This window comes from Hordeum vulgare, chromosome 7H (genome assembly GCF_904849725.1).
Source record: "Hordeum vulgare subsp. vulgare chromosome 7H, MorexV3_pseudomolecules_assembly, whole genome shotgun sequence".
In the NCBI taxonomy this organism is placed as follows: Eukaryota; Viridiplantae; Streptophyta; class Magnoliopsida; order Poales; family Poaceae; genus Hordeum; species Hordeum vulgare.
This window is the reverse complement of record NC_058524.1, coordinates 246,677,345-246,689,521: the sequence shown is the minus strand read 5'-3', so window position 1 is coordinate 246,689,521 and position 12,177 is coordinate 246,677,345.

Sequence of the window (12,177 nt, the reverse complement as noted above, 5' to 3'; positions counted from 1 at the left end):
CTTGCACGAAATATACAACTTTGCTCAAGCTGAAGAAGAGAGTCTCCCACAAGCTTGGGGAGGCTCATCCATCTACTGAATGCTTTGCCTGATCTCCCTCTTGAGAAGAATGAAATACTTGATATATTCTATAATGGACTTACCGATGCTTCCAAAGACCACCTAGATAGTTGTGTCGGTTGTGTTTTTAGGGAACGAACTGTAGAACAAGTTGAGATTCTATTGAATAACATCTTGTGCAATGAGAATGCTTGGACTATTCCCGAACCACCTCCTAAGCCAACTCCGAAGAAAAGAGGTATTTTATTCCTCAGTCCTGAAGATATGCAAGAAGCCAAGAAATCTATGCGAGAGAAAGGCATTAAATCTGAAGATGTCAAAAATCTACCACCTATCGAAGAGATCCATGGTCTTAATAACCCGATACAGGTAGTAGAAGTAAACTCTATGCGTAGGTTTGATGAGAGTGATATTCCTTTTGATAAACCTGCTAGCCTATGCATGGATGAATTTGATAACTTTGTTGCCAAACAACAAAGTTTCAATGATTATGTTAGCAGACAATTGGAACAGAATGCTCGTATGCTTAGTCATTTAAGTGCTTGTGTGGACAGAAATGTCAATGATCTTAAGCTCCTGAGTAAACATGCCTCTATGGTTACTACTGAGATAGAACGAGTACTTAAGGCTCAAAATGACTTGCTCAATGAGTTGAATGACAATTCTGTCAGAGTCGTTACTAGAGGCGGTAGAATGACCGAGGAACCAAGAACCTCTATATCCTGAGGGTCATCCGAAGAGGATTGAACAAGATTATCAAGGAGTTAGCACTGATGCACCTAGTCATCCTAGAAAGAAGAAGAAAGATGATAGGAACTTGCACGCTAGCAACCGTGTTGCTTCTACACCTGAGGGTCTAAATGATGTTTCTGTCTCTGATGCTGAGACACAATCTGGTGATGAACATGAGCCTAATGATGATATCAATAGTGATGTTCATGTTGATTCTCAACCTAGCAATGATAATGATGTGGAGATTGAACCTGTTGATCTTGATAACCCACAACCTAAGAATAGAATATACGATAAGAATGATTTCACTGCTAGAAGCATGGTAAAGAAAGGGAACCATGGGTTCAGAAATCCATGCCCTTTCCTCCCAAACCATCCAAGAAAAAGGATGATGAGAATTTTGAGCGATTCGTTGAAATGATCAGATCTGCCTTTCTGCAAATGCGTTTGACAGATATGCTCAAAATGCTTCCGTATGCTAAGTACACGAAAGAAATTGTGACTAATAAGAGGAGGATACTTGAGGTTGAGATTTCCACCATGTTGGCTAATTATACCTTCAAGGGTGGAACTCCTAAGAAACTAGGTGATCCCGGTGTGCCCACTATACCTTGCTCCATTAAAGGTAACTACGTTAGAACTGCTTTATGCGACCTTGGAGCCGGTGTTAGTGTTATGCCTCTCTCTCTTTATCGTAGACTTGAACTGGATAAGTTGACACCCACTGAAATCTCTCTGCAAATGGCCGACAAATCAACTGCTTTCCCTATCGGCATTTGCGAGGATGTGCCTCTTGTGGTTGCCAATGTCACCATCTTAACAGACTTTGTTATCTTGGATATTCCCGAGGACGATGCCATGGCGGTCATCCTCGGAAGACCCTTTTTAAACACTGCAGGGGCTGTTATAGATTGCAACAAAGGCAATGTCACTTTCCATGTCAACGGTAATCAGCATACGGTGCACTTTCTGAAGAAACAATATCAAGTACATTGCATCAATGCTATCGAAAAAACTTCATCGATTCTTATTGGGAGCTTTGAATGCCCTATTCCTCGTGTCAAGATGAAGTATGATTTGCTTGTTGGGGAAATACACATCCCCATTGAGGTGACCTAGTGACTATTCGAGAATTCTCCGTTTTCTTTTTGCGATTCGAAAAAGTTTGTCAAAGAGACTTGATCAACCTCACTGACGGATTTCTTTCGATGACCATGAGATGGATGAATCAAGGAGTCACGAACCTCTGTTCCAAGCTTTCACCTTCGGTTGCTTAGAAGAAAAATGATAGATTTAGTTTAGTTTTCCCTGTTTTCTGTTTTAGCGTCCGGTAGAAAAGTACCCCAAAAATAAAAGTTCTCCGAACGTCCTGAAAATCAAGTATGATTTTTTCTGGAATTTTTGAAAAATTCTGAGACAAAGAGTTTGTCTCGGGGCTGCACCAGTGGGCCACAAGCCCTAACGGCGCGGGCACCCCCCTGACCACGCCACCCAGGCTTGTGGGGCCCACAGGCACACCCTCCACTCATTCTTGCTCTCATCTGGTTCTCCTACCTGCAGAAAAAATCGTTTCGCAGCTCAAACCCGTGTTCTTGCTCCTCTTGCTGGGATTTTCGATCTCTTTGCTCAAATCACCATTCTCCGAACTGTTTTGGGGAAATTACTCCTTGGTAAGTGACTCCTCCATTGGTCCAATTAGTTTTTTCTCTAGTGCCTTATACTCCGCGTATTTTTGCTGCCTTGGTGACCATGTTCTTGAGCTTTGCATGCTGATTTTAGTTGGTCCCAAGTAGTTTTGATGCGTAATATTGCCTCTAGGCACTTGTGGGAGTAGTTGCTACAAGTTTAGTTGAGCCTTGTTCATCTTTCCTTAGAATCACTGAAAATTTCAGAAAAGGAAGATGTTCAGGAGAAACTATCATGGTGTTTCCTCAAGCAAGAGAGGCCCCCGTCTTGCGATTTGGGAGCCCGATCCTTACCAACCAAGGGTTGCGCGGGTACAACCATGTGAATGGCCTTCAGATGAATTTATGATTGAGGCAGGCTTCAAAGATAAGTTTGATGCACTTGTTCGCAACGTCGGACTCGAAGAATTCATATCCGATAAATGTGAACAGTATGTTGCTCTCACTGCCTCTTTTGTTCGTAGATTCAAATTTTCAGTTGGCCGTGACACATTGGTACTGTTTGATCTCTATGACAAATCGTATACCATGGATTTAGAGGATTTTAATAGAATTTGTAAAATACCTATTTGGGGTAGCCTCAATGATCCTCCTAAATCTTCGGATAGAGATTTTTGCTCTGGTATTACTGTTGGAGAAACTAGAGACATTACGCAAGCTACCATGGGGAGTATTCGTTTTCCCGCCTTGCATTAATTTGCCCTCTTCATAGGCAGATGCATTAATGGCAAGATTGAGCATTCTCACATATGCGCATCCGACCTTAGTATCCTTAAGAGCGCAGTGACGGGTGATAAAAGTTTCAACATGGGAGCACTTATAGCAAGGAGGCTGAAAAAGAATGCTAATGAAGGGGATTTCTTTGGTGGGCTCTATGCCACTCGCGTAGCAAATTTTCTTGGAGTACCCATCCACGAAGGAGATCCCCCGCTCCATACAGCTTTCCTTGACCACATCGCTTTTACACGCTACCAGTTCCTTGAGAGGGATGACGAATCCCTCCTATACCTTTGATATTTAACCGACAGCGTGTTTTCCATATTACCCTTCCTGCTCCTACCGTCTTTGACGTTTAGGTAAAACGGAGATATTACATAACCAGAGGAGAGGCAGAGGAGTATGAGAGGGAGGCAAAGGTTGCTCGTCTCCGTGAGGCATCTATTCAGGTAGTGGCTGCATCACTCCCGTATAACCCCCATTATGATTTTGGGTGTCGCGAGGACCATCCTTGGGAGTAGACCAACTTAGGCCAAAAGCCTAAGCTTGGGGGAGTACGTGTTTCTCACCGACTTTACATTCTTGCTTATGCTTTCACTTTGTTCGTCGGTGTTCACACTTTGCCACTGTATCATCCATGCTAGTTTATTTTATTTTTCTCGTTTTCTTTTCGTGTGTCTGTCTAGTTTGAGAAAACCCAAAAATATTTTATTTTTCTTATTTTGTTTGTTGGGAGCTTTCCCGTGTAAATAGTTTTCTTTTTCTTTGGGTCAAGGTAGAAGATATTGGTTACAATGTTTAGTGGCTCTTGCATGCATACGTGTTTAGCTTTCATAGAGCCATATTACTTTGTCTTCTCCTTTGTGTTTGCCGATAGATTCCAGCTTTAGTCCAATGCACGAGCACGCGTATTATTGTTCACATCCTTCGGTCGTGCAAGTGAAAGGCAATAATGACGATATATGTTGAAGTGACTGAGCCTGGAAAAGCTGGTATGAACTCGATCTATTTTGTTTTTGTAAATAAGGCTAGCTCATCATGCCTGATTCAGCTTTGTTGTGAGAGAAACATGTTAGCAATGACAACTTATAGATCATGGTTGCTTATGCCAAGCTTACTTAGCTAGGAGCTTATAATGGTTTGTCTTGGATGCCCACATGAATTTTGAGATGATTGTGTTGTAGTGTGATAGGATGGTATCCTCCTTTGAATGATTCAAGTGGCTTGACTTGGCGCATGTTCACGCATGTAGTTGAAACAAAATCAACATAGCCTTTATGATGTTCATGTTCATGGTGATTTATGTCCTACTCATGCTTGCACTCAACGTTAGTTAATCTCAATGCATTTTGATGACCGTTGTCGCTCTCTAGTTGGTCGCTTCCCAGTCTTTTGCTAGCCTTCACTTGTACTAAGAGGGAATACTGCTTGTGCATCCACCCCCATAAACCCAGATTTGTTCCATATGAGTCAACCATACCTACCTATATGCGGTATCTACCTGCCGTTCCAAGTAAATTTGCATGTGCCACTCTCTAAACCTTCAAGAAATAGTCTGTTTTGCATGCCCGAACCGCTCATGTGGTGACAGGGGCTATTGGTATCTTCCATGCTAGGCGTATTATCCTTGATATGTGTTTATTCACTATCATTCACGAGAAAGGGGCCGGTAATTGGAATTCCCTGTTCCATGCTCAAATCGAAAAGATAATTGCAAACAAAACTCCCCCAGGATTGATGTTGGTATGGACGGTACCCGAGGATTCGGCTAGCCGTGGAGTGTGATTGATTGGTGGTGGGGGAGTCAAAACTTTACTTTTCTGTTTGGGAATCGCCTATAGCATGTGTAGTGTGGAAGATGTTGAGAACTCTTAGTCATTGCGTTGACAATGAGAGCATGCCACCCAAAATTATTATCTTTGTTTTCAAAGCTTGAGCTCTGGCACCTCTGCAAATCAATGCTTCCCTCTATGAAGGGCCTGTCTATTTATGTTCCTGTTGAGTCATCCTCCTCTTATAAAAGCACCAATTAGAGAGCACCTCTCTCGTTTTTATGCTTTGCTTTTAACTGTGTTGAGTATGACTGTGACGGGATCTTCATTGCCTTGAATTACAATGTTTAGTCAGCCCTTGGTCTTTGAAGGTGCTCTGCATTTATGTTTTGCGGCTTATTATTATTTTCTCGCTAGTTGATTATGCCATTGATATGAGTTTACCGTGAGACCTTGATGTCATTTGTTTTTGTGGTTTGCTTGTGATCTTGCTGAAATTCTGGTTATGAGTTAGACATAGTTGCAACAACAAGATCAAACAGAGTTCGTCAAAGTTTTTCTTTTGTCTCTTTCAGTTTGTCAACTGAATTGCTTGAGGACAAGCAAGGCTTTAAGCTTGGGGGAGTTGATACATCTCCGTCGTATCTACTTTTCCAAACTCTTTTGCCCTTGTTTTGGACTCTAATCTTCATGATTTGAATGGAACTAACCCGGACTAACGCTGTTTTCAGCAGAATTGCCATGTTGTTGTTTTTGTGCTGAAATAAAAGTTCTCGAAATGACCTGAAAATTTACGGAGAATTTTTCTGGAATTAATGAAAAATACTTGCGCAAAGATCCACCGGAGGAGGTGAGCTAGTGGGACACAAGCCTAGGGACCGCGGCCACCCCCCCCCCCCCCACCCCCCGGTCGCGCCGTGAGGGCTTGTGGGGCCCACGAGGCTCCACCGCCTCCAAACTCAGCTCTATATATTCTGTTTCGCCCGGAAAAAACAGGGAGAAGGATTCATCGCGTTTTACGATACGGAGGCGCCGCCACCTCCTGTTCTTCATCTAGAGGGCAGATCTGGAGTCCGTTTTGGGCTCCGGAGAGGGGAAATCCTCGCCATCGTCATCACCAACCTTCCTCCATCGACAATTCCATGATGCTCTTCACCGTTCGTGAGTAATCTCATCGTAGGCTTGCTGGACGGTGATGAGTTGGATGAGATCTATCATGTAATCGAGTTAGTTTTGACGGGGATTGATCCCTAGTATTCACTATGTTCTCATATTGATGTTGCTACTACTTTGCCATGCTTAATTCTTGTCACTTGGGCCCGAGTGCCATGATTTCAGATCTGAACCTATTATGTTGTCGCCAATATATGTGTGTTTTAGATCCTATCTTGCAAGTTGTAGTCACCTACTATGTGTTATGACCCGGCAACCCCGGAGTGACAATAGCCGGAACCACTCCCGGAAATGACCAGAGTATGAGGAGTTCATGTATTCACCAAGTGTTAATGTGTTGGTCCGGTTCTTTATTAAAAGGGGAACCTTAATATCTTGTTGTTTCCATTAGGACCCCGCTGCCACGGGAGGGATGGACAATAGATGTCATGCAAGTTCTTTTCCCTAAGCACGTATGACTACATACGGAATACATGCCTACATTAGATTGACGAGCGGGAGCTAGTTACTTATCTCTCTGTGTTATAGCTATTACATGATGAATCACATCCGGCATACTCATCCATCACCGATCCACTGCCTACAAGTCTTTTACTATTGGTCTTTGCTACGTTACTTTGCCACTGCGGCTGTCACTACTGTTACTCTGGTGTCACTACTGCTGTTACTTGCTACTGTTGTCACTACTGTTGTTCCTTGCTACTCTGTTGTCGCTACTGCTGTTACTTGCTACTGTTGTCACTACTGATGTTCCTTGCTACTATTGTCACTACTGCCCTTACTTGTTAATTTGTTGTTACCTGCTGCAACACTTTTCTAGCGCCATTGATACAACAAGTCTGGAATAGTCTACCGTCAACAGACCCTTTTCTGGCACCGTTGCTATCATACCACTTTGCTACTGATACTTTGCTTGCAGACACTAATCTTTCAGGTGTGGTTGAATTGACAACTCAGCTGCTAATACTTGAGAATATTCTTTCGCTTCCCCTTGAGTCGAATTAATAAATTTGGGTTGAATACTCTACCCTCGAAAACTGTTGTGATCCCCTATACTTGTGGGTCATCAGATCCCGTAGTGATTCAGGATGGCGGAGAAGAATGGGGAGAAAGGCGGCACCAGCCCGGTGAAGACGCTATGGAGAAAGAAGGGGTACACCACCTTCGACGTGGGCCGCTTCTCTATTGCGCGAGGCCAGATCAGGGTCCGCCCGTCCTTGTTGGACTCGACCGCAGTCCATGAAAGCATGTGGGCGAGATCCATATCCTTGGAGAGGGCGCACTCCAGGAGAGGAGGAGCCGGGGCAGGACCTTGGGCCTCTGGCTTCTGCTTACCTGCGGGCGCCATCGCTGAACTGGCAAGGGAGCGGCGCAGCGCTGGATCTGGGAGACGCCGGTTGGAATTGGAGACCAAGGAGGAAGAGCGAGTGTGGGAGAAGGGAAAGTAATAATGGACCAACGCAACAAGTCAGACTCCTGATAACTCGAGCGGAGGCAAAAGGCAAGGGGAACCCAACATCAGCCGCATGACGCGCGCCCGACCTGGCCCATAGCCGTTAAGGGTCCGCGGCGCTACGGGCTGCCCTCAAGGCTTCGCCGGGAAGCATCGGTATTCTGGGAACGGGGGTACCCAGACCTGCCTGCCTGTGGTCCAGGGATGGCCCACTTCATCGACCAAAACCAATGGGCCCGGCACCCCTCAAGGCAAGGCTCTCACGAGGGGCCAAGCCTCGCGAGGAGGAGGAGCTTAAAGACTCGCAGGGGGCCTCCTCAGGACCCCTCCCGAGCGGTGGATATTTCGAGGCGAGCCCCAGCCTCAGGAGTCAAGGATGACGTGTAGGAAGGACAGGCGAGCAGCAAGCAGCAGGGCTGAGCAGTTTCCCCTTTAGTACAAAGGGGGCAAGGACGTATCGGGGTTCCCAAGGCATCTTCCAAAGGTTTCCCTTCGGGTGTAACAAAGTGGTCGCCGTCCGCCGGCAGGACGGACGTCATCCCTGGACCCGACCCTGATGCGCTCACAGTCATTTTGAAGGCGAAGACCACCTTTGGGCAGGGGGAGCATGTTCTCTTGTTCCCCTTCAATATTGGCCATTGTGGGATCCCTTCCCGCTGAAATGATAAGGGAAGAGGACCCGGGCCACCACTATATATAGATGATAAGATACTTCGTAGAGGGGGAGACCCATTGATCCACATACCCACGCCACACAAAGGCCACTAGCCTCCGGATGCCCTCGAACACTGTACTAGTTCATCCACCAACCTTCACGAGAGGCAATCCACCAAAGCAGGAGTAGGGTATTACGCTTCCCCGCGGATCAAACCTAGGTAAACTGTCGTGTTCTGTGTCTTCCTCACCATCGAGTGAGTCCTTTGCCATCCACAGCGAGTAGCAAGCTAGACGAGGTGAGCCCGAGAGAGATCTTCGTACACGCCCGTGTGTTCGAATCTTAAGGGTTTTGTGGAGCCCGAAATCCGAGAGTGGGGTGTATGGATCTGACTCACTCCTCCCATGACTAGTGCTTAGATCAACCTCAACACTTTGTTCTCTGTATGCATTCTGGCTGTCCTCAGATCCTGACATACTCACAATCTGACCCTGTGAATAGATATAGAGGAGTTGGAAACATAAGCATCAAAAGACACAGTTGTCGGAATCGGGACTCCGCAGACCCAGGAAGGTTTGAACTCTGGGTGCGCTTGCTTTCCTACCCTGTTCTACCTCTCAACTTCACTGCGATTCTCAGATAGCTCGAGCTAAGGAAAGCAAACAAGAACACACGAGAAGTTTATCCAGGTTCAGGCCACCTTGCGGTGTAAAACCCTACTCCTGCTTCTATGGATTGGTTGAGGTGGAAGACAAGTACAAAGGCCAGTTCTTGCCCTAGTGGAGATGATGGATCCCTGCTACACAGGTCGGGCCTCTCTTTTATACTGGCCTTGGTCCTCTTCCCCCAAAAACACTCGGCGAGAAGGTTTGCCACAACGGCCATTTTGAAAGGCGACAAGACTACAGCCCGTCCTGACAAAGGTGGTCTTCGCGTGCAAAAAGCCCTTCGCCATGATGCACTGGTAGGCTCGGGGGTGACCTCCGTCCTGACGAGCCCCCAACCTTAGTCCTCTTCCACCAAACGGGAAACCTTTGGGGTTGTTTGGGAGCCCGCCAGTTGGCCCTGCTTCCTTAGCATGAAAGTGGAAAGCCTCCCTCTCCGTGCCTGATCGCACCTCTCCTGTACCGCCTGCGCAGCCTGTGTCACCCACGTGAAGATGCAGGGTCGCGAGGCCATACCTAGTTGCCCTTGACTAGCCTGTCCCGCGAGGGCCTCAGGGGCAGCCTCGGGATGCACCCTGGTTGTGCACAGCTCTGCACGGTCCCAAACGTCGACTCCCGATGTGTGCCTCGCAAGGCAAAGGCCCTCGCGAGGGGTGTCAGGACCGGTTTCCAAATAAATAGTTTTATTGGAAATCAGCCATGAATGTCACTAGTGTAGAAAATCATTCCCAGTGATAAACCAATATTGATACAGAAACTAGTAGTACTTAATATTAAACAGGGTAGAGCGGAGGTCGCTCTACAATTTATTACAACACGCCCATAATATGATAAGGACGGATAAATTACAGTGGTCATGGGATGACTTTACTGCTCATAATAAAGTGGGCATGTCACACCAGAGTGAAATGACATGGCATAAGTACTACTACACACCAAGCGTTGGAGTGAAGCTTGATGATTTATTCGTGAAGGCGGAAGTAGTGAAAGAATACAACGACGGACTCCATGATCGCACAACTCACTCGGACTCCTCGAGGCTTCGGACTCGCTATTGTATTCTCCACCAATGAGGTCTCCTTCATCCATATCTAGACACATCAACAAGCCAGTGAGTACTTCGAGAAGTACTCGCAAACAGATTGCACAAAAGATAAGATGAATGAAACAATTTCATATGCATGGTTAATTAGCACAGTTATCAAGATAAAAGAAATTAATAGTAGATAAATTAGATTAGAGAAGTCAGGCAGTAGTCCTCCCAAAATATCCAAAATAAAATGCACTGATCGGGTGTCTGAATCGACGCCTCGAAAGGTTAACAAGCAAAATAAATAACCACCATCGGGCATCTAAGCGACACCACATACAAGGTCTAATAAATAACAAGTCGCAGTCCTGGATCTTAGCGATGCCACAGAAAGGGCATAATAAATAACAAGCTACAGTCGGCATCTTAGCGATGCCACGGAAAAGGCATAATAAATAACATGGCATAGTCGGGCATCTTAGCGACGCCACGGAAAGGGCATAATAAATAACAAGCCATAGTTGGGCATCTTAGCAACGCCACAGAAAGGGCATAATAAATAACATGCCACGGTCAGGCATCTTAGCGATGCCACAGAAAGGGCATAATAAATAGCAAGCCATAGTCGGGCATCCTAGTGACACCACAAAAAGGGCATAATAAATAACAAATGATTATTCGGGTGGTACAACCAACCTTCAGGATATTCCAAATAACCAAGTTTTCATCAAGTTAATTTCCACACCATTGTCACATGTCAATAATCAACATTTTTGTAAACCAATACTTGTGCTCCATAGACCGACACTAAGACCGATTCTTGACCTGTCAACCAACCGTCCTTGACTATGGACATGGCTACTCGAATAGTTTTGACTCTACAGAGGGTGTACTCTTTACCCACAGCCAACATGTTCCAATAGTCACTAGGACTAATCTCGCGTACGGTATTTTATAAGAAAACACTCAGAACCAGCACACACCCATTTTTACCCCCGCGAAGACCGACATCACCCAGGCTACGCTGTCCGGGAAAAACTATAAGGCGGGGAGGCCAACATCCTTGACTAGCATGGGATCAAATTTCTACCGCGCGCTACAAGGGAGTGCCCTCCCTCTCGGCCCTCCCTCTCGGATCCAGACCAGAAACACCCATGCCCCCTAACCGGATGACTTGCTTTCTTCCAGGGCCATGGAGACCTTCATCCTGGCCCCTCTACTTGATGTGTAACTTATAGTAGGTTCCCGACCGACTACACCGCATTCCCTTTTAGAATGAACTATGGCGGCATGAAATAAAAGGTGACACACTCACAAGACTCGATCTAGGTCGATGTTGGAGTTATTAAAATTCATCTCACGACGATCATGCATCCGACATGACCACGCCACAACCTATCAAGTCCCACATGACTAGGCTGTCCACGGCCTCTCATCACCACATCGGTCATCGTTGTCACATATAGAGTTATATTAAGTAATATGCAATGTGATTGTTAATGCAACAGATGATCAACAATTTTTTTTAGCAGCAAACATCACGTCAAGTGTTCAAACATGCTTGCGTGGTTCAATGTAGTCGGGATCGAGCACGGTGAAGTTGACGGCGGGGTTTCCCTCCTTGGAATCTACGTCACATACTTCGATTTCTAACGTAAGTGCTAAGGGCTTAAATACTGTCTCCAAATATACCTGAATAAATATGAAAATAAACTAGACAGCAAGAGAATTTTTTGCAAAAAGAATCATTGGAAAAGCACTTGTAGTTCAAAAGTTATAAATAGAATGAAATCAAGGATTAATCTGTAATGAAACACAAACTTTCCAGGGGGCAGATGAAACAGCCCGGATCCTCCACTCCAGAAGATTTCCCTTTATTCTGTTGTCGCCGTGTGATTATTTTGTTGTCGCATTCATCGTCGCATCATTCGCATTGCATCGGCACTCCTCTGCCGTCATATTTCAAAACTTGCATCCGTTATTAGTTGTCGGGTCTCTCTGTTTATGTCGTTGTCTATTTTGAGACCAACCACACTCGCACGCGTCGCGACACTTGTAAAATATTGTTCTTAAAAGTTCATATAAACTTTCTCGCATTGTAGTAAAACTTTGTGTGCGGTCTTGTTTTAATGTAGGTAGGTCGTGTGCTAAATTTTATCCCAATCGGAGTCTGTTTGATACCCGAACTGTTGACCGCAGCGGCACTGTCATCGGTTATTTATCAAATGTTTTAGG